Here is a 22,400-nt window from a genome sequence, read left to right as displayed (position 1 = left end):
AATCTTATTTTCCTTAATTCTGACAGTATTTATTTAGCTATGCAGAGTCAATTTATTAGTAAAGGTGAACAGTATTGTAGTAAGTTGAGAACATTGGATTATAATCAGCAAAGTGAGTATTTTTATAAAATATGTGAGCAAATAATGATAACTTTGAGTTATCAACCCATTACCTCTCCAGTCCAAATTTACCCTTCCTTACGTTCTCTACAAAAATGTATCTGAGTCCTTTAAATATGTTTCTTTTCCAAGCTGGTGTGAGCGTACTTTGTTAGTAGGGGGTTCGGAGAGACATTACAGGAAAAAGAGCTTTTCCTTGCTGGTTCCTGGGTATTCCTTTGGCAGATTCCAGCAGCATGCATAGCTTCTCCAGGGCCTGGCTCCTGCAGCACACACAGCTGCTCTGGTGTCCAGCAGCTGAAGAACATGTAGCTTCTCCAGGGCCCAGCGACCAGCAGCCTCCCCCAGCACCCACCACACATGTATGCACGCACATGCACACATACATGCGTGCGCACACACACACACATTGGGTGGTTTGTGTAGTAGAGCGCCTCCAATGAGACACCTCCCTGCGAATAGCTTCCCTACTCCCTAGAGTGCAGATTTCCAGCAAGATCTGCTAATGCAGCTCTCTAGCAATTTCCCTGCTGTTCATTCATCAGTATCTGTGCCTGGTCCATCAAGATCTGGATCCCACTCCAGGGCTGGAGGGAACTCTTCCTTGGGCACTGTATCTCAGCCCTACAAGTAATATTTGCTATTCTTCTATAATTTAGAATTCTCCTTACTTCTTACTAGCTACTCCCTCATTACTGCAATCCGCTGTTATAGTTAATAATTCTTTATATTAAACTTTTCCTATTCAAATTGCTGTGTAGTTTCTCTCTCCTAATGGACCCTGTCTGATACATACCCAAAGAATATTAGAATAATCTGTATTCTTTAGGAGTATGGAAAAGTAAATACGATAAGCCATCTCTTTGTGGAATGGATTAGCATTGGTACAAGGCACCTTATCTAGGCCCGGCTATTAGATGAACAAAAACTTTTGAGAGGGTGCCTGGGTGGCTGAGTTGGTCTGGGATTGAGCCCTGCATCAGGCTCCCTGCTCCGTGGGGATCCTGCTTCTCCCTCTCTCTCTGCCACTCACCCTGCTTGTGCACTCTCTCTCTCTCTCTCTCTCTCTCAAATAAATAAATAAATAAATAAATAAATAAATAAATAAAATCTTAAAAAAAACTTTTGAGAATCTGATGCTAGATTGAAAGATGATATAATATGATGTTATGTACTATTTTTAACTACATATTGTTTTTAAGGACCATTTTTAAAATATTTTACTTGATTTCACTGAGAATTTCTTATATGTGAACTGTAATAAAGCAAACCACAAAGGTCTAGACTCAAAAGTAATTTGTTGACCTTGAAAAGATGTTGCAAAATAACGCTATGATGTAAATTGGTAGATTATTAATGCTAGGATAATAATGATACCCATCACTTCCTGAGGACTCAGAAAGTCCTTAGCACTTTACATTAATTTGTTGAATCCCCATAGCAATAAAGGTGGATACTATTATTACCCCCGTTTTACCAGTGGGAAAACAAAGCCTTGGATAGGTTAAGGAACTGGCCTAACATGCTATGTGTGATAAGTTTCAGAGCCAGAATTTGAACCTAGATTTTCCTGTGAACCCTGGTTCTTAACCACTGCCCTCTGCTTCTAGAACACTACCACTGAAACCGATAGCAAGTTACCTGGGAGAACAAACACAAAACCTTGTTTTTGTTGTTTTCATAAATATCTAGGAAAACAATAACAACAACAACTCTGAAGTATCCCTAGAATGTCCACCACACCCTGCCCTGAACTATTTCTGAGACAGACAATCTTGTCTCCAACAAGATATGGACAAAACTGGACAGACACTGGTGACCCAGTCCCCAGAACCAAAGTGTTAACCATGTATCCAAAACCGAGCAGCCTTCATTCCGAGCCGAAGTGAAGGCAGATGAAGTATTAACAGCAGTTCTAGCAGCACGAAATGAAATATGAGATCCTGTATCAGAAATTATTAGTAACCTGTTAAAAGAAATGCTGAAAAATGGCAGTTACCAAATTAAAACTGGGAAACAGAGCCCAAATGGGAAATTTCGGAAAGTTTGGAGGAAAATAAATGACAGATTGTCCTCTTGGCTCTTATTACTATGCCATCCTAAATCCTACTTGGCAATACGTGGTGGAGGTAGAATAAGAACTGCATTACTGAGATTGATTAGAAGAGTAGCTGGAACTTGGTAGCATTTAGTGTTATCGAAACTGAAGGGTCTGGGAACTCTTATTATGAAAGGCTTCCTCTCATTTGTGAATTGGCCCCTTTGCTCCACTTTTGGATGGCTGGCTTCCTCCATGCCGAGCTACACTGAATGCTCTACATGGGAAAGCTATTCTCCTTAAACGCCTTCACATTTAAAGCATCTATCTGGTTAGGTTCGTGTTTCTGACTCCAAATAGCTAGCATCAAAAAAGGGAGAGAAAGAGAGAGAGAGGTTACAAATACCAAATACCGGGTAGTAAATGAAGGAGCTATTTTTCCATCAGTAACTGAGAGCAGAGAAAGGACTATAAGCAGAGTGGTTGAGCAGTTGATGCCAGAGAGAAAAAGGAAATGAGCTATAGGACCATAGAATCTTAGTGTTGGCAGAGATTATGGAGTTCATGTGGTCCTACCCTATCATTTTTCAATGAAGAGACTGAGACATGGGGAGTTCAGGGACTTGACTTGCCCTAAACACATAGTTGTTTACTGACAGTCAGGCCAAAAACATTTCCCAGTTCCCAGTCTGGAACTCTGCAGTTCAGCGTGCTATTGCCATCCTCTACCGAAAATTAACACTAACCCAGCCTGGAACAGAGAAGAATTCAGCATCTGTGGGGAACAAGAAACATGATGAATTTTGAGATGGAAATCAGTCTGGGAAAAAGAGAGGGGAAATGGATGATCCTGCTTGGTTGTGACTCATTGGCCAAGCTTGTGTAAGACAGTTTGTGTCCGTTTACTCCCCCGTGCCTTCCCACGAAAAATAATAAAACCTTCAGTTGTTGTCCCCCAGGGTTTATATTTATGTATTCAGATTTGATTTGCTTGGCAAACTCTCCTGCATGCAGGTTATCTCCAGGTATGGATTGGTGGCATTGCTATTGATCCCTGTGATTTACAGGAGCCTAACTTTCCTTCTCTAGCAGTGAAATATGTTCCAGAGTCTTCTCTGTAGGACACTCCTAACTGAAGATCAGATGTAGGTTAAAGATATAAGAATTATCTTCTATTAACCCTTGTATTCTATTAACCTCATGGAGAACTTAGGCAATATAGGGGCCTTTTAATCAGGCTTATGAGTTAGGTGAGATATAGATCTAGAATTTGGAAGCACAGATTAATTTAAAGCAAAAGAGTAGCAAAGAAGATACAATAAAAAACGTCTCAATAGGATTCCCTGTGAAATAGCAGTATAGGTCTTTCAAACCAAATATTTTTCAGAATAGAGCAACCGGAAATGAGAGAATCAGACAGTATGATGAAAACTACAGATGGAATGCTTTGCATGAAAAGTGATTATAGACAAGAGAGGGCTCAGGAGTGGGTAGGCGTGGAGTTGGGAAGGAGGGGGTAACTGAAATAAAAGAAGATAATGCTTGACCAGGTCTAGTAAAATATTCCCTGCCACAACCACTGTTCCATGAAAAGATTGAGCCAAGAGGCCTGAATAAACTAACCTTAAGTTCAGAGTTGCCATTATTGTGGGAGGCATCAGGGAGAGCACATCCGGATTTGTGTTACACAGTAATCACTGCTGGGTGTCAGCATTCATCAGCCAGATGGTCAGACCCACAATTAATCAATTAGGCTGGGATGATCAACTGGACTAAGTTTCCCCTTTGGTAAAAAACCCTCATCATGCGGTCAAGGCCAATAGCACTTTTATCCTGTTGCTTTTGGAGGACCTTCTAAAAATCCCTCTTTTCTTTTTTAGGCTCCTAGTTACTGGACACTGTTAAGCTTCAAGCTGGTTTGACAATATAGATACCCCAAATTGGGACTTTAACATAATAGATTCTCAGCATGCTCTGTGTTCAAGAATAATGTTTAACACACCCAGACAGAAATGAGCTTTTTAAAGCAGCGTTCTCTGAGGAGTGTTACCCAACTCATTTTACTGGATGGAGCCTTCATATGGGTTCCATTCAATCCAGTGGAACAACACTGGAAATGACTCTTTCAGTGGGCACTTATGAAAATATGATAATCAAATAAAAACAATAGCAGTTTATTGAGTGCTCACCATGTGACAGACACGGCTATGATAAGGACTGACAAACACTGATTCAGGCTTTATAAATAATTCAACAAGGGGATAATATTCCATTTCAAAGACAAGAAAATCGAGGCTAGAAAGTTCATCTGCCCAAGGCTGAGCATTTATTTAATAAAGATGTGTTGAAGTAATTTAGTACACTCCAGAATGAAAACTAAATAAAATTTACTCTCCATTTTCTTACACATCGTACATATGTATGCATCTCCAAGAGATAACAATTAGGCATGTATAGTGGGTCCTTATTATTCCTTGTCAAAGAACTTGAAATCTTTTACTGGTGTTGCCCAGCTCTGCAGATCTTACTCTCTTTCATTCTTGCTGCACACCCTCTGACTTGAGATTGCTTTCTTCCTTATTATGAGGTCATCACTATTATTTACTGATAATTCTCGGTCACCACCTCAATCTCCTTATCCAGATACGGTTCCTCTAAGGTTGTTTCAGATAGTAAGATTTTTTCCTTATCCGTTGGCTCATAGGGCAACTTGCCTCCTCCCAAACAAAATGTCTATTACTGACTGATTTTTTTTTTTTATGTTGAACCTTGTTTTTCCCTCTGATATTTTATTTTCCCTCTCCTCTTGCTGTATTACGGCAACACTGGGAGAGATGTTGGAAAGTCCTGTTGGTGGGAAGTCTCTATTTCTGACAGACATCTATGCTGACCCCATTGAGTAGAAGTACGGACACCATGTCATATGTCCTCTGCGTTTGTCACTGAACTTGGCCATCTCTTTTCTCTCAGCTCTTCTCTACTCCCCATCCAAGCTTGACTTAAGGAGTACTTCTCTTTAGCCATTTTGTGACCAGTATTTTACAGGTTATACAAAGACACTATGGACTCAAATGTACGTCTTTGAGATATCAGTCTTTTATCTATAATTACATTCTTTTATGGAGTAGGAGGCTTCTTGTTATTTAATGGCAGGACTTTGCTTTTATTTGTTCATTTTGCTACTTACTAAATTGGGAAAGCAGTACCAAAATGCCAGGATAGTATATAGGTAACCACTGTTTCTTAAATCAAGTGCAGGAGCACATGGGAAAAAAAAAAAAAAAAAGGTATTCCAGAAATCTTAACGAACCTCTCTTCTCCTCCAGGGCTCTGGCAGTGCCCTTTTTTCCTGCCCGTGGTACTCTGATTTGTTCTTGTTATGTTTGGTAGGCAGCTGTTGGAAGTTTTTCCCTGGCTGCTCCTTTTTCTGCAATCCTACAGTCTTCACCCCCGAGCTGAGGAGGCTCTTTCATTTTGACCTGCAGTATCTCCGTGTATTGCAGAGCCGATCCCTGCCATCTAGACTGCCTTTCTGCTTCATTTTGCTCCTGACCTAAACCCCCCCTGCTATTCCAGGCCTGGCCTCTCATGACCAGAGACTGCTGACTCATCCTGGCCTGTGCCAAGCTGTGCAGTCGCTTAGCGATGTGGACAGGAGTCGAAGGACTAGAATGAGATCACTGAACTCATTTCACTTGTTGCTTACGGTACAGTCCAGCATGAGCTGGAAATGTAGGAACCTCAGCCTCCCGAGCAGAAAGAGTAAGTAGATTACACACACTGCATCACCAAGTCCTCAACAAGCAGTGGTCGGGCGGTGGGTGGGGGCCGGCTTTCTCATGGCCGTGGCCAGGGCATTCCGGTTCATCAGGAGTGTTCCTTTGTCCTCTCTTCTTCCTCTCCTCCACAGTCGTACCCTCCCCCGCTTCCCTGAACTTCCCTTCTGAAAATGTCCGGATGGCACAGCAATGATCTGGGCAGAAATGAAATTTTGCTAATAAGCAGGCTCTGCAAGAAATCCTGGAACAGTGACACTGTTGAAACTGCTTCGTTTAGTTTGTCTACTGGGAACTCACATGAACTTCCCAACAGAATTCAAGGGGATGAAAAAATCATTTTTGGTGGGGTTTGTTTTTTTTTTTTTTCTTCTTGATTCTCTTTTTCTTTCTGTTTTGAGGGAGGTAGTTTCAGGAGACATGGCTGCATTCTGGTGTGGTGTAAAGTTTTCCGTCGGGAGACAATAATGTACATTCCTCTGGCAGGACGGGATGGGGTTTTTTTGTTTCTCTTGCTGTTGTTTATTTATAAGACATTTCCTCTCAGTTAGTGGAAGTTAGATCGTAAGAGGCTCCAGTGATTTTCCTTCCACCTCCCCTCCCTAATTTCTGTGCTTCAGCACTCTGGAACACTGTGAACTCGACAAACTAATCAGAGCAGGGAGCTTAGCAGCCAGGCCTGGACATTCTCAAGAGACTGTGCTGATTCTCAGTCGACACTCCTTGGATCAGGAACCACAGTCCTGGTGAGTGGTGAGGTTCCAGAATTTGATGTGTCAAGGATTCTATTCTTGGTGTCTCTGAGGCAGTCAGGAAATAAAGGGTGTTTAAAAAAAAAAAAATACAATTTTTTTTAAAACGCTACCAAACAATCCAACGGAATGATGAAGATTTTCATGTGCACAGCTGAGAGCACTCTATAGACAATGGCAGAGCCTTGAGTCCATTCTCAGGAGGATCCTGCAGGCATAGGCTTCATGCTGCCACCGATGGATGTCAGCCTTGCATGCCTAGCAAACATGCTTGTGGGAGGAGGAAGGTAGGTGAGTGTGTGAGGGCAGGGAGGTAGCTTTTGGGGTGGTAAGAGGGGAAAATGAAAGTGGGACTCATCGTTCATTTGGAGTTTCTCTCTACCAACTTCACGCATCTCTATTCTGGACATTTACATTCTGCTCAGAATACTTACATCCCCAGCTAAGCAGGAAAGAAAAGTAGATGCATAGCAAAGGAATATTGTTAATACTGTTCTTCTAAAGATCGCTTTGCTAAGAACTGGTTGCTTTTAAATGTGAGGGAACCTCCCCTTACCCGACCTTTGGAAAAAATTATTTGTCACACCCTCTTCTTTATTCTTCTGCATTCAGGGTATCGGATAGAAGAATGCAGTGAGAATCCTTATTTGGTTCCAGGGAAATTTATCATCCTGACATAGGAAAACTAGATGACTGTCCTCACAGTATTAAACCCAAATATAGTATTGTCCTCAATATAAGGGACTCTGATTGAGTGTGCTCTGGGAAGTTGTCGAAGGAATGGAATGGGGGTGGTTGCATCCTGTTTGATATGAGACTAGCAGAGGAGTCAACAGACGAGCTTTCAGAGCCAATGTGTGCCTTCCATGTCCTTACTGATAACTCACACTCTCCCTGGAAGTGGAATTTCAGCTGGAATGTGTATTTGCCCTTTGCCATCAGGTACCTACTTAACTGCTCTTTCAAAGGTATTGATTTTACCGTGTTTTCTTGTCTTCCTTCCAGTTTCAAGAATCTGGCGTATTCCAAAATATTAAAAGTGGAAAAAACAAAAAACAAACAAACAAAAAAACATGGTGGCCATAAAAGCATTTGAGTGTGTGGCAGCATCTGAAGTAAATTGCTCTTTGGAAAGAGGGAGGAGTCTTTGATGTCCCCAATATGGTTCTCATAGGCTAAAACTTCCAAGAACCACAACCCAGCCTAAGGGGCACTTACTCGATGTTCTTAAATATTTGGAAAGAAATGCTGTTTTATTGTTTTAGTTGTCCTTGCTGTTAACACATTGCCAGGAGATTCCTCCTAAAAGTCGAAAATGCTTTAGCAATAGTTGATTTTACATTGAACCAGATGTGTATTGTGTGTGCCTGTTGTGTGCACTCTTGTCCAAGCTAGTGTAGTCATCCAACATATTACATTGGTACTTAGCTTTGGAATTTTGTTTGCTACTCTGGACGATTCAGATTCTTAACTCACGCATGCTCATACATCCCAAGTTCTCTGCAGAGACTTACCCCTGCTACAGCCTCATCAAGGTCTTTCGTGACCTCTAGAACAGTTTCAGGTTCATATCACAATACCTATAATTTGTGAGGCACCTCAAATTCCTTACCTAGCATCGTGATAGGAAGCGGTCTCCACGTTTTATTAGGATGAGTATGATAAACATTTTACGTAACGGTAAAGTTTGCCTATTTCAGTTAGACATGCTAGTTATGGCCATACTATTTGTATGTTATAATGTCTCTTGGGGATTTTCCATTAGTCTCTTGTTTTCTAAAGAAAGAGGTTGAATAGGAAGATGGTGTTAAAATTTTTTAAATATAGTATAAAAAATGTAACTAGCTTTTAGCCCATTACCACGAAGGCCTACGTAGGAGGTTGTGCTTCACTCCGTTAACACTCAGGCTGTAGACTCCCAGGAGAATTATCTGTAAGTCTCTGGTAAGGATGTCTATTAGGACTACACCAAAGGCAGGCTGGATCTCCAACACTTTGAAAACATTTTGATGTTGAAATCTCCTACATCTAATATATAAAAATTTCTGAGCATCTTTAAGCAGAGAATAGGTAAACATGAATATCTAAGAGTGTATTCCAAGAGATGACATTTTAAAAATATAACCTGCCAAAGAGATTTTCCTTATTATTGGCAAGATCTGGAGGTCCACATGGCTGTGGAAGAATTCAACTCCTAAGTTGGAGTATATAAGTCCATATATGATCAGTATATCTCTGAAAGGCAAGATAATGATGTGTTTCTTTCTGCTTAAATTGTTTTATTAATACATGATTTTTTCAATGCCTGTTTATAAACCTTAATAGTGTACTATCAGTATTTCAGCTTTTCAGTGCTCATCTCAAAAAATTATTTCATTTCAGAGGGTGCACGCTGTAGAATGAATATTTTCCTGCGTGTACATTTTAGCTGCAAGTGCTTCCTGCATGTTACATTCATTTAATTAGGCAGTCACAATTAGACAAAGATGACATCACTAAATAACAGAATTATGATTACACCAATAAGAAATTATTCTTTCTTATTTATATAAAAATGCTTTTTGATATTTATATTCCTTTAAAAAGGTACATATTTTCAAAAGTTAAAAAGAAGGGGTTGATTTATTGTATCATGTGTCTGTGTACATATGTTAGCTTATAAGTGCATATATACTTACATAATGACAAAACTATACTCAACTATTGAAAATATGACCAACTACTAGGTAGGCTTACTTGCCTTTAAATTCAATCAGACGTTCTGCAAATTGACCTTAAGTGAAATGTAGTTGACATTTTATCACATTGACAACACAGAAATTTTGTACAAATATTTATGAACAGTATCTACAAAAGGTGAGATTTGGTTAGCCAATAAGATTAGTGATTATCCTTCATCAAATATATATGTTAGATTATAAACCTAAATTCTATTATGCACAATCTCAAAATAATAATTGCTGTATGTATAGAGTAGTTAAAATTAAGTAGAAAGAAATTAAATTGCTATTAATTATCTTAAAATTGAGGCTGTATTTAATGAATTTGCTTTATTTTGTAAGAATGAATTTATATACAAATGTCCCAATTTATTCCAGTTTCTCAGTTACTTAGCTGTACGCTAAATACTTTGATGCTGTATTTACGTATCAGCATCGGCAACTATAATTTTCCAGACACCTTTTCAAGACACCCAGCCATATCACTTCCTTGCCGAGTCACACTTGTTTCTCTGAAGCTGTTTATGATAACCCAAACTAAAAGTTAACTTCCCCTTTGGACATGGATAGCATTTTAAAAATCTCTGGGTTTCAGTGGGCACTTATCATATACTGCTTTGAACTGGAGTTTTTTGTAGGTATGAAACTACAGGTGGTTAGAAGGCAGGTAGTGCATGTTATGTTTATCTCCCTCCCAACCAATGTCAAATTGCTCAGTCTGAGTGGAGGATCAGTGAGTAGGTGATTAATGAATATCTGTATGTCAGTGCATTGACGGTGTATATGTTTTATTTATCATAACAAAAGGAATATGTCCAGAAAACAAATCAATAGATTCTTCTCTATCTGAACCCCTTAAATTCCCATATCAGATCTTCCGACTCACTAACAGCACCTGCCGCTGTCTGCCGAGGTACCTTCTCAAATTTCCACAATGCACTTGTGCACAAAGCTTGCAGTCATTCCTTTCGTTTTCCAGGACTCTTGAGGGTGGCAACATACCAGCTTGTTGTGCTCATGCAGTCTGAAAGGACCAGACTCACCTAGAATGTATCATATTGACCAAAGTCCTCTCCAGCTTGCCAGTTAATCACTTACAGTCAATCAGTGGTTCTTCCTTTCCTCAGACCCAACATCTAAGGAGCTCAGGCTGATTATCAGATGTGGACAGGCATGAAGACTGCCTTTGAATGCCCTGTGAACTAGGCAGTGGCAGGGGGGTGGGCAGACAGCACAGTAAAGACAGGAGCAAAAGGACAATCATTCGCCCTATCTTAAGGCACTAGTTAAGTGCCCCTTTTTAGGCAAATAATAGCTGAAAATAGCTAAGTGCAATTGTTCCTCATGGATGAGTAGAGAAATTGGTGGGATTTCTTGGTGTTGCTTCAGTCATTAAGCCACAGGACACTAAGGCACCGTTAGTGCTCTGGGGACGTCAGAGGAGAGAACTTCCAGCACCTTACATGTCACCTGGCTGACATAAATTACATTCAGGGAGTAACTTCATATACTACAAGCCAACCCTGATAAACAATAACTGAAAGAAACAAAGATATTGTGTGGAATGTGCTTTAATTTAACCTGTTGTCAATGGTCAGTCAACTTGGCAGTCCGCAAACTATATCTAATTCTGTCTCCTACACCGAGTTCTTTTCTAGAGCTTCTAATATATATAAATGAAATGTACTAGTTTCATTTGCATCTTTTTATTTTCCCTACTTATCCTTTAGTAAACTGAATTCCTAGATGTAAGCAGCCAGAGGGAGAAAGAGAAGTGGTTCACATAATGGATAATTAACCCTTGAACAATGGAAAGTTAACTCTCCAGAGACATGCCAAAAACTGAAATGTTTTGTTTTGAATTTGTTCTCCTTTGGGTGTTAACACATTAAGGACACCTCCATTAGCACAAACTTGGCATCAAACAACCTGTTCATCCTCAAGATACAAATGCCACACTCACCTTCCAGTTCATTCTGGCAGGATTTGTAGCGTGATGTCCTCTTGGGTAGCCATGTACAAACCACTCCGAGGGGCAAAATTGTATGAGTGCCTAATCCACTTTTGAAAATGAAAGAAAAGGATCTGTCTTATGAAAGGCACCTAATAAGGAAAGACACAAATTGTAATAAAAGGTATTAGTACCTTGCACCTCCCGTTAATTGCCTTCCTAGTCAAGAGGAACCAAAATAGTGTAATAAATGTTAGAGCTACATCATGAACAGAGTGCAAAGAATTGTCTTTACCTTTTAATACAGAAATGAAAAGAGTAGCAAACCTTAAACTACCGATGCAGTCTTAATTTAGGCTCCTAACCTTTCAGTTACTTCATTGGTCTAATGAGAATAATACTACCCACTCAACCTACTTACTGGTGTTGTTATGAGGATCAGATTACAAAGACTGTTCTTCAACACATTCATAAAGCATGGATTTAACATTAATTCATTCACTCACTCATTTATTAATTCAAGAAACATTTTGAACCCCTACTCTGTGTTAGGTATTATTCTAGAAACTAAAGATTGATGCATTTATTAACAAGTATTTATAGGGGAGCACATACTAAACACCCATAACTTTTGCAAGGGCTGGGGATACTACAGGAAACAAAGCAAACAGAAGTCTCTCTTTTTAGTCAGAGGAGAAAAATGATAAGCAAGTACATATGTCAAATATATCAGGTTGGATAGTGATAACTGCTATGGAGAAAAGTGAAGGAGGAAGGAGAGTGTGAGTGTGTGTGTGTGTGTGAGGGGTGAGGTTGCAATTTTAAATTGGAGAGACAGGGAATACCTCATTGAGGGGGCAACATTTGAGAAAGGTGAAGAAGCAAATTTTATAGATATCTAGGCAAAAGCATTTTGACAGTGGCACCAAGTGCAAAGGTCCTGGACAAGAATGTATCTGGCAAGTTTGAGTGATAACCGATAGTGTTTGTGGCAGAATCAGAGTAGGCAAGGACAAGCATGGGAGGGGGTAATGTAGAGGAGGCAGTGGGGCCTGAGCATGTAGACCTTTATATGCTGATGTGAGGGTTTTGACTTTGTCAGGGACAATACAAAGATGAATAAGATATGACCTCAGGTTGCTCCACAGGAGAGACAGATAGGCAAACAAGTTGCGATGATGCCCATATGATAAGTATTGTAATTGAAGGATGTTCAAGGAACTTTGGAGGCGCAACAGAGTATGTTCAGCTGAATGTACCTTGGGGCAGAGGGTCAGGGAAAGCTTCACAGAAGAGCTAATGAATCCACGCTGGGCCTTGAAGGATTTTCCCAGATGGTCAGAGGGAGGAAAGGCTGCAGAGGCAAAGGCACTTCAAGAGGAAACAGCGCAGCGAGCCGGGGATCAATGTCATTGATGTTTAGCAGAGGAGGGGGGAGAAATGATGCTGTAGAGGTAGTCAGGGAGCAATCATGTTGGGCCCTGATCAACATGCAAAGAAGTTTTAACTTCATCTTGTGGCATTTGGGGAGCCATTGAAAGTTTTAAGTAGAGAAGGTTAATGATCAAATTGTGTTGTGGAAGATCGCCCTGGCAGCAGGCTGGAGGATGGATTGGAGGAATGGGAGAATGGAGGCAAGAAAATGAGTTAGGAGGCAACTGAAATTGTTCATACAGGAAACAATGAAGCCCTGAACTAGGACAATAACTATGGGAATAGAGAGAAGGAGACACGTTCAAGAGATAAGAGGTAGAATGAGCACAATCTAATAACCTTTGGGCTGGGTATCAAGAGAAGGCATTTTTGGATTGCTCCCAGGTTTCTGCCTTACACAACTAGGCAAGGAAAGCTCTGAGGAGGAGGAGGAGCAGGTTTTGCAGGCTGGGGAAGATGATAAATTTGCTTTTGAATGTGTTTATTTTGAGATGTCAGGGGGCCATCCAGACTTCTGGTAGGCTGTTGGACTTAGTCAGGAAAGCTGAAGATAGGTCAGCGAGAGACAGAATTTGGGCAGTCATCTGAATTGTCAGCATCACGGTTGCAGTTAAAATTATGGAGTGGACTTTTCTCAAGGAAAATTTATTGACAGAAAGCAAAAGAGAGCAGATCCTTAGAGTATACGACATTTATGGAACAGAGAGTGGAAGAGGAGCCTTAGAGAAGATGATTATTATGAACAGCTATCGTAGGCCAGTTGTTGTGCCAAATGGTGGAGGAACCAAGATGACTGGCACCCAGATTCTGCTCCGGAAATACCCACAGTTTGCACAAGTGGAAGAGGTTATCCTTACTATCACCAGCAGCCATGGGACAATGGGACAGTGCTAACAGAGGAAATGCCCGTGCATCACAGAGAAAGTCGTGTGGAATCCTTAATTAGCATCAAGGGAGATTATTATAAAGGCAGACTCTTAGAATGTTTGCTGCATGCATTTTTGCTATACAGTTCATTTCTGATTTCTCTAATACTCGTATGTGTATGTTCCACTGTTAGCATGGGTTCAAGCTATTGGCAAAACAAGCCAGGTGTAAATTATGGTAGAATTGAAATCGATAGCGCTTTGAAGCACTGGAGTGCCCAGTTCACATCAGGGCGTGCGTCTGTGTTCACTGAAACATGGCTGTCAAGTGCACCCCGAGTCATTAGATGTGTTATCCAGTGAATAACAGCATAATGATATTTTAGCAGAGCAGCCTTATGATAAATTCTGCTTTAGTGAAACTCCATATACAGAGCAATTTCTCCTGGCCGTGTACATTGCATGACAAAGAAAGGATATCCTGCTGCGTATCAGAAGGCTGTAATTTCATTTAGGGGTTCTATTGACATCGTAAACTGCAAGATCAGAGCTCAAGTGGCTATTTAAGTCATAGGAATTTCAAGCTAAAATTACTGCCTGGTCCTAATCGCCACCTCCAGGGGACTCCTGCCTATACATATGTGCTTTATATTTCTATCTTTGTGTCTATAAATACTCAATCACTCCGGGGGCTGAGGTGATAAGCTGTCCTAAAATATGGCAGGTATCAGTCACCTTTGTAGCTAGTACAGGCTAAGGGCCAAAAGCAGCTATATTATTCGTTGAAGGTCAAATGCTAAAAGGGGCCAGAAACCTCTGATGAGTTCAGAGGTCGGGGGTTCCCCTTTATCTGCTTTCAAGATATTCTCTACCAAATTTAAGGTCGGGGTCTTCTAGCATGTTGAGGCTAGAAAGTAGGGATTTTAGACTCAGCCCATACACCCGGGTTTACAGCCAATAAGTCCTTGCCCTACTTTTCCTCCCCTTTCTGTTTTGACGCAGATCACTTATAAAAATAATAGTACTGAATAGTCTTAGTACCTGGGATGATATAGGTTATATAGTGCCCCATGAAAGTAATTCCTTAGATGTCTAAAGGGGACATTTTGTCTTAAGATATAGTCAAGCTGAGAATTGGAAGCAATAATAATTGACTTGAATGTGTCTGATGCTTTAGAATTGAGTCCAGGAAACCAAAAAAGAAAGAGTCAAAGCTAAGTGTGGATTTTGTTTGTTTGTTTTTTAATGAAGATTTCATGTTCATAGCCCTATGTTAACAATCAACTTTGTCAAGAGTAGACACTACAACACTGGGCACTGGAGTGCAAACTTCTGCAGCCAGTAGGGTGCTGATATTTTATTTGGTCACTCTCATTCCTGGGCTTGGGATTCATCATGCTGTCTTAATAAGAAATTCCAGCAGAATTATCATGGCTGAGAAAATCACAGTAAGAATAGAACTTACAATTCCTCACAAGGTAAATGTATTCTATGGTCATCTTATTAACTCTTATGTTACTCTATAGAGAAATGGAGGATGAAGAGGTAGAGAGCCAAACCCACACATCGTGGCTGACTGAAACTAAAATTGTCACTTTCCATATTGACCGGCCTATTGTTCTACCACTTCAGCACAGTATTTCTTTATTGCTTAAATAGTATAATAAAAATTAAAGTCCACGAGAGCCAAATCTCTCTCATCTGTTACCACTATACTTTCATTTCATCCTTGAACAACAGAATATGCCATTGTTAAACATTTCTGAGAAGGGCTACTGCTCTAGTAAGAGTATCCTCAAATCATTTATATTTATGGAAATGTAAAAAGATATTATGTAGACATAGACAAGCTCTGACCTGAGATAGTACAATTCTTCTCTTGTTCCTCTGGATTTAAGCAGCATAGCAGCATGATTAAGAGGGCAGACTGCCTCGGTTCTACCACTCACTAGCTGTGTGAGCTTGGAAAAACTAATTCTCGGTGCCTCAGTTTCTTAATCTGTAAAATGGGGATGATGATACCATCATCATAAAATTATTGTGGGGAGTAAATGATCTAATGAATGTAAAATATTTCAACCAATATCTGGTATACAGGAAGCATTCAATAAACATTAGCTGCCGTTATAATCACCATTATCATCCTCCTCATCATTTATACCTTTCCTGTAAAGTCATGGTTAATACCTGTTAGGGAAAAACCTACACAAGTGTGTGCATGCCCGCATATAAACACACACACACACATACACACACACACTCCATTCTCCTAGGAAGGCTTGCTTACCCTAGCTGTGGGCTTAAGCTTCACCTTCATGTTAATCTCAGTGTCTTCTTAAGTAGAGAACATATGAGGAATTCATACTTCGGATGCAGTGGGTTTGGTTCTAAGTTTAGCCTTAAACTGGTTTCAAGTACTTGATGCAGAATTATTCAGATGCTGGACTCACTCCTATTACCTACTCATTGGTGTTGCTCTCATCTATCACTAAAGTCCTTACTAAACTATAGATTCTGTTAAGCACAGTCTAATCCAGATCTATTGATCAGTTCACCATTATAGCTCAATAAATTATTGTATCAGCTCAATAAATAAATGTGGGATGAGTGAGTGAATGAATGAATGAATGAATGTTCTACTTCCAGCCTCTTCACTTAGGTCCTAGTCCTGGCTACCTGATGTTCTAACTGCTGACCTCATTGTCTACCTAGGTCACTATATTCACTATCCCTGATTATTATTCTCAGTTTTCCAGTCCAAACTCTCCTAGTTATCTTTGTCTTTTTTTTTTTTAAGATTTTATTTATTTATTTGACAGAGAGAGACACACTGAGAGAGGGAACACAAGCAGGGGGAGTGGGAGAGGGAGAAGCAGACTTTTTGCAGAGCAGGGAGCCCAATGCGGGGCTCGATCCCAGGGTCCTGGGATCATGACCTGAGCCGAAGGCAGACGCTTAATGACTGAGCCACCCAGGCGCCCTATTTTTGTCTTCTTGCCTGATTTAAAACTCTCAGTACTCATATCCAATAAATATAATAAGCCTACCCCTCTATCTGCTTCATTTCTTCCTTCATGGAACCATGAGCACCATCTTTAGAATTGTGTTCTTTATGCTTTTATCTATTCCTTTTTCCCATTTGAAATTTGAATTTTAATCTTACAAGTGATTCATTATCCATTCACAATTTAATCTGATGTCCTTGGTTCTAACCTTGATTTTGATCTTCATATCATGTTGTTCACATACCCCTTTCTGTATTTATTATATTTTGAGAAAAATATGCTTATATCAATAATAAATAAGTGAATGCTGATATCAAGCCCTATCTGTAAGAAATAGCATTCAACAACCTTGGCAGACTACGTGTTTTACCATTTGCTATGCTTCCCACAATGGCCCTTATCTTAGCTTCTTGGTAAATTTTCAGAGATTTTAGATCCTGAACTTGGTCTCAGTTGCCCTATAGCTGCTCTACCTCTAGGTTGGTGCTATCAACATCCAAATCGTAATTAATGTAAAATTTAATTGGGCAACATTGGCATTAGTGTAGAGTGTGCCCAATAGTAAATATCACCTGTGAGAAGGAGAAGAACAGCAAAATGCAACATTGTCGCAGCCAGTAAAGACCATTAACCATTGTATGTTGATATATTTATTGTGTTCCCTTTATTGTCACTATTTTTTGACTCTTAAAAAAGGGGGAAGAGGGGCGCCTGGGTGGCTCAGTCGGTTAAGCGGCTGCCTTCAGCTCAGGTCATGATCCCAGGGTCCTGGGATCGAGCCCCACGTCAAGATCCCTGCTCAGTGGAGAGTCTCCTTCTCCCTCTCCCTCTGCCTGCTGCTCTGCCTACTTGTGCTCTCTCTCTCTCTGTCAAATAAGTAAATAAAATCTTTAAAAAATAAAAAAAAGAGGGAAGAGGTACAATTTAAATTTAAAAACAAGTATGATGATAATCTTAAATAGTATCTGTTAAAATTGTTACTGATTATCAAAGATACAATACCTGCTTACAAGGAGCTTGTAGTTTGTATAGTCTTGTTGCAAAGATTAGTAATTAGATCCTAAAATGAATTAAGTGGAAATTAGGGTCTTTTAGGGGGAATGAGAGATGGACTGCCGTGGTGTGATGTCAGAAAATAGGGAAATAGTAAGAATGAAGAAAACTTTCAAACTGGAAGAAGGCATGGCAGTGAGAATGAAGTTGGTGTGCACAAGAAGTAATGAAATTAGAGATGAGATACATGTTGGTGAAAATTAAGATATGAATTTGGAAAGGCAGATGGAATCCAGAATTTATTCTTTGTGGGTGATGAGAACATACAGTTGTACAATTAAAACTCAGTAAGGCCTTGAATAATTGAGCAAGCAAAAGTAATGAAAGCAGTGTTTTAGGAGTTGACCTGGCTATAGTGTGCAAAGTGGTTTGAGAGGGGTGAGTCTTGTCAGAGATGCCAGCTTGGAGAAAATCACAGTCATTCAGATGTAGAGCAATCAAAACGCAGAGATTTTTTTAACGGGGGCGGGGGGGATATTTCAAAAACACTTTAACAGCACTCTCCTTGTCTCTTCCCTACCAGCCCTAACCCTAGTCCCACCTAACCATCACTTTAACTGGAAAATATCTCCTAACTGTAGGGTCCTCCTTACCTTTTGGTTTGATTTTAAGTGAAGTTGGTTACTATTTATAAGGCAAAACCAGATTGGGGAATGGACCTTCAGGGTCACTCAGCCTCTGACCTGTGAGGGCTTCATTATATCCCTGAACAACAATAATATGCTCTCAAAGTTTGACTGCTCAGGGAATAAACTCAGGGGACACACAAACTTCTCTGGGTTCCCATTTGTAAGTCCTGGATATGCACAACTCTGCAGGAAATCTCAAATATCATAAAGTTCTGATCTGCTCAGGGGGCTTCAGGAGGAAGTTTCTTTTGGGGTTTTTTTATTGTGGTGGTGGTGGTTTTGTTTTGTTTTGTTTTGTTTTGTTTTGTTTTTTGTTCCATCTGTCTCTATGCTTTTTCCCCCCAGGGGGAAGGTTCTATATAGTTCCCAGCTCTCACTGCCTGAATAGCAATAGAAACATTTCCTTCCATTTTCTCCCTTCCTTCTTCAGTTCAACCAGATCAATACCAAAAGACTATATGCTAGCAGAAATCTCAAGACCATTCCAAGCTTTGTCTTCACCCTAGAGGCAATCTCAGAGATCCCAAGGGTATTCTCATACTTTGTTATGAGAAACAGTGCTCATTAACTTGTCCTTTGCTGTGTGCCTAGTTTACCCATCATTATGAATCATGTTCCCAGTTGGCCTTTCTTTGGACAGTATTGACACTTCTTGAAGAGTAATAATTTGGCCAATATATCACAACTATATTCAACTTTCCGTTGACCAAAAATTGTGTGTACCTATTGCTGTGTTCTATTCTTAAAGTAAGTGCACCATTTTATACTATAGTTATTTGAGTATTTTCTTGCCTACTCAGAGCTCCTTTTAGATAAGACCATGCCTTTACTTTTCTATCTTTTGGGGTTAGCATAATAAATACTGGTGGCCCCATGGTAGACCACCAGTATACATTCTTGGACACTCTGGATTTCATGCATTTTTTAAAGTAAACTCTACACCCAACATGGGGCTTAAACCTAAAACCCCAAGATCAAGATGCTCTACTGACTGAGCCAGCCAGGCTCCCCGGATTTCATGTATTTTGAACAGGGAGAACCCTCCATGAAGTTTTGAGTCTCTAATGTAGAAAATACCTCCTAAGTATCAAACTCTCTTGCCTCCCCAGCCAGCAGTCCCAGATACATACTAGGCCTAATTTTTCCCAGCAGTTGGCATAGGGAATGCGAAATTGATGGCTCGGCTTGTCAAACCTGTCTGTCTGCACAGTGTAGAGTAGCACCATTTAGAGGAAGGGTGTTTAGAAAATTAAACAAGGACTGTCTGAATAGGAGACCTATCGGCCTGCAATGGAATGACAGGTTTCTGCCCACAAACTGGGGTTAAGAACCTGAATATTGATGCTTCTTTTCACCCATTTGTGAGTAATGGGTCTCACCCCATTAGTGGGTGAATGTGTTACACCCCTGGAAGTTGTTATGCATTCTCTGTAGGTCTGTATGAAGGAGCCGTTGATATACATAAATATGTACTTGCCCACAGATCCCTGTATTTATCTGCCTGTCAGTGGGAGCAGACAGGGCAAGCTCTTTGATGGGCAAGAACTGCAGGTCAAAGCTGTGTTCTTGCTCTTGCTTTTGCTCTTGCTGCTGCTGCGGCGACAGCTTTATCATCGGAGTCCCAAAGGAGGGAGGCTAGGGGCAGCTTGTCAGTTGTCGTTCTAGTCTAATCCAGGAGGCCAGCTCTGGTCACTGGCATAATTAAAGAGACCTTGCAAGTGTTGACTGCCAGTGTTGTTCTGGCCAGTGGAGACGGACTCTTAAAGCCATGGCTACCTACCATCTATAATCTTTCAGCTGTGCCTTGAGAGTCCCTACCTCGCCGCTACCTCCAGGCACTGTCTAATGCTGTTCTGATACTGTCTGATCCTCCTGGATTCTGACAGGTGCATTTCCTGCTGCAGGCTGTACCGCTCTCTGTCTCTTAGCCTCTACCCCACTCAAGAGACACACCCTCTCGCAGTTGGAAAAAAATTATTGTGCTTCAAGTTTCTAAGGGAAATAGTCTACTAAACTAGGTGCTTATTTCAGCAACATCCATACCCCTACAAATACATACATCACTGAGCGTGGGCTTGATCATCTCGATATATAATACTGAGAAACAGAAAAATACTTTTTTCCTCCAAAGTAACAACATAGTGGTGATGGTAAACTGAATTTATTATTACTTTGTATATAACTGAGGAAAATGAGCAGAGCAAACTTGTGTTTTTAATCTAGGCCCGTTTACCAGTTTAATTTGATAGTGGGAATTAATTGTGCAATTCTTAATATAACTACAGTACAAACACAATTAAAAGACATTCTTTATAGTCATTGCCCCTCCCTCTCATGCTTATAAGAGGGCATGGACCATTCTTTTCCCCAAAATTCAATTTTCCTCAAGATTGTGGAATTATTGCAAAAGAAGCGACAGGAGTATTTTTGTTTTTTTGGTTGGTTTGCTTAGTATCCATTTAATAAGAGTCTGACTGAAAGACACAAGGAAGAGAGCTCATGTTAGACAGTGTTTCCTGACTGTGCCTTTTTCTAAAAGGTAGTTGGAAGAGCAGAAGAGTTTTGTCTCAGCCAGAATTTGGAAGGAGAGAGAATAACTCATCAGAGAGAGGTGAGATGATGTGAAAGGGCTTATTTCTGAGTGTCAAAAAGGTGAAAGACAGATGTTTCACTGAGCAGGAGGGGTACTGGGCTCAAATGTAGAGGTTTCTATTCTGAGTTATTTTCGTTTGGTATGTTTTCTTCTTTTACTATTCTTAATATGTCTGGGATGCAACAAAAGCAGACTGATTTTTCTGAAGATCACCTCCAAAAGGATAGAAATTAGTAATTTGATCCACCAGACTGACAGACAATTAAATAAAAAAAAAAGAAAAGAAAAGAAACTCTGTTTACAATTAAAGATGTTTACGGAGCACAGGCTTTTTTTTTTTTTTTAATTAATTAGAGATTGATATTTGGGAGTTAGAAGTTGATGCTTCAGTGGGAGTGAGCTAGTTAAGAGCTCCATTTGGCTTTTTGCTATTGCTAAAAGCCCTGCAACTCAATAAATATATCTAAAGTTATTTTAAAGGAACATGAGTTTGTAGTTTTGTTCTGAGAGTGTGCACCTGCTTACCATGTTGAAATGCAATGATTCATTAGGAATGAAGTATTTTTTAGCTGCTGTTGCAAAGATTTCTCTGGGACAGTGTTTCCAAGTGTGTCCTTGATTCTAAGAATCATCAAGGTTGCCTGTGAAATATGCACATTTCTGGATCCGACCTCAGACAGAGAATCAGAAACTTCCATGAACAGTCTCCATATTTGTATCTGACATAAGAAAACTAGTCGATCGATATGATCAGGGAAGTTTGGGAAACACTACTCGAAGAGATTTTTTTAAAACACATGGAAAGAGGGAATGATGTATCAATTTATTCCATATAAAAGTGATTCCATATATACCTTTCTCCTGTGTTCTTCTCAGAAATTCAGAGGCATTTCAAGTGAGTGTGTCTCTAGATCAGGGTTTGTTTTGTTTTGTTATAGCATCTCATATCTCTCCTTGTCCCTCCATATTAGTGACCCTAAGACTTTGTGTTCCCCTCCTTTCTACTCCTCATCCCTACCTAATAAATGGTCATGTAAAATAGAAGCTCCTCGATTAGGAATTTGGAGCTTGAATTCTAGTTCTGGCTGCAACTCTGAGCTATGTGACCTTATACCTCCTCATAACTTAAGTGTTCACATTAGAACAATGATGAGGTTGCACAGAATGTTATTTGTGAACCATTACCAGCTCAACATTGTTACAAATATTAAATAACAACAGAGTTGTAACTTTGTTTATGGACCATAACCATAAATGATGATTTTTGTGCTTGATGGGAATGTGTGTACAGGTTTAGACATGTGCATAAATATTACTTCCAGACGTTTTACCTATTTCTGAAACTCAGTTAAGTTATAGTTAAAGATAATAAACTTGGGGCGCCTGGGTTGCTCAGTTGGTTTAAACATTCCACTCTTGGTTTCAGCTCAGGTCATGATCTCAGGATCTGAGATCAAGCCCCG

At 40.0% G+C, this 22,400-nt stretch overlaps 1 protein-coding gene across 5 annotated transcripts in view; it reads left to right on the top strand.

Moving 5' to 3' along the window:
- The first annotated feature begins 3,177 nt into the window (after positions 1-3,177).
- ZBTB20 (zinc finger and BTB domain containing 20) overlaps positions 3,178-22,400 on the top strand; it is a 307,719-nt gene continuing 288,496 nt past the window's right edge. For 3 of the 5 annotated variants that reach the window (XM_045902906.3, XM_064593295.1, XM_054504214.2), the window contains exon 1: positions 5,935-6,680. The gene's annotated coding sequence lies outside the window, so the exon portion shown is untranslated. The other 2 variants (XM_054504191.2, XM_054504215.2) reach the window with 2 other exon arrangements.

The sequence above is a fragment of the Mirounga angustirostris genome, unplaced genomic scaffold, assembly GCF_029215605.1.
Source record: "Mirounga angustirostris isolate CCGP_5_RB_7025 unplaced genomic scaffold, mMirAng1.0.hap1 SCAF_1, whole genome shotgun sequence".
In the NCBI taxonomy this organism is placed as follows: Eukaryota; Metazoa; Chordata; class Mammalia; order Carnivora; family Phocidae; genus Mirounga; species Mirounga angustirostris.
Note: the sequence above shows the minus strand (reverse complement) of the source record. Positions and strands in the feature narration are given on the sequence as shown.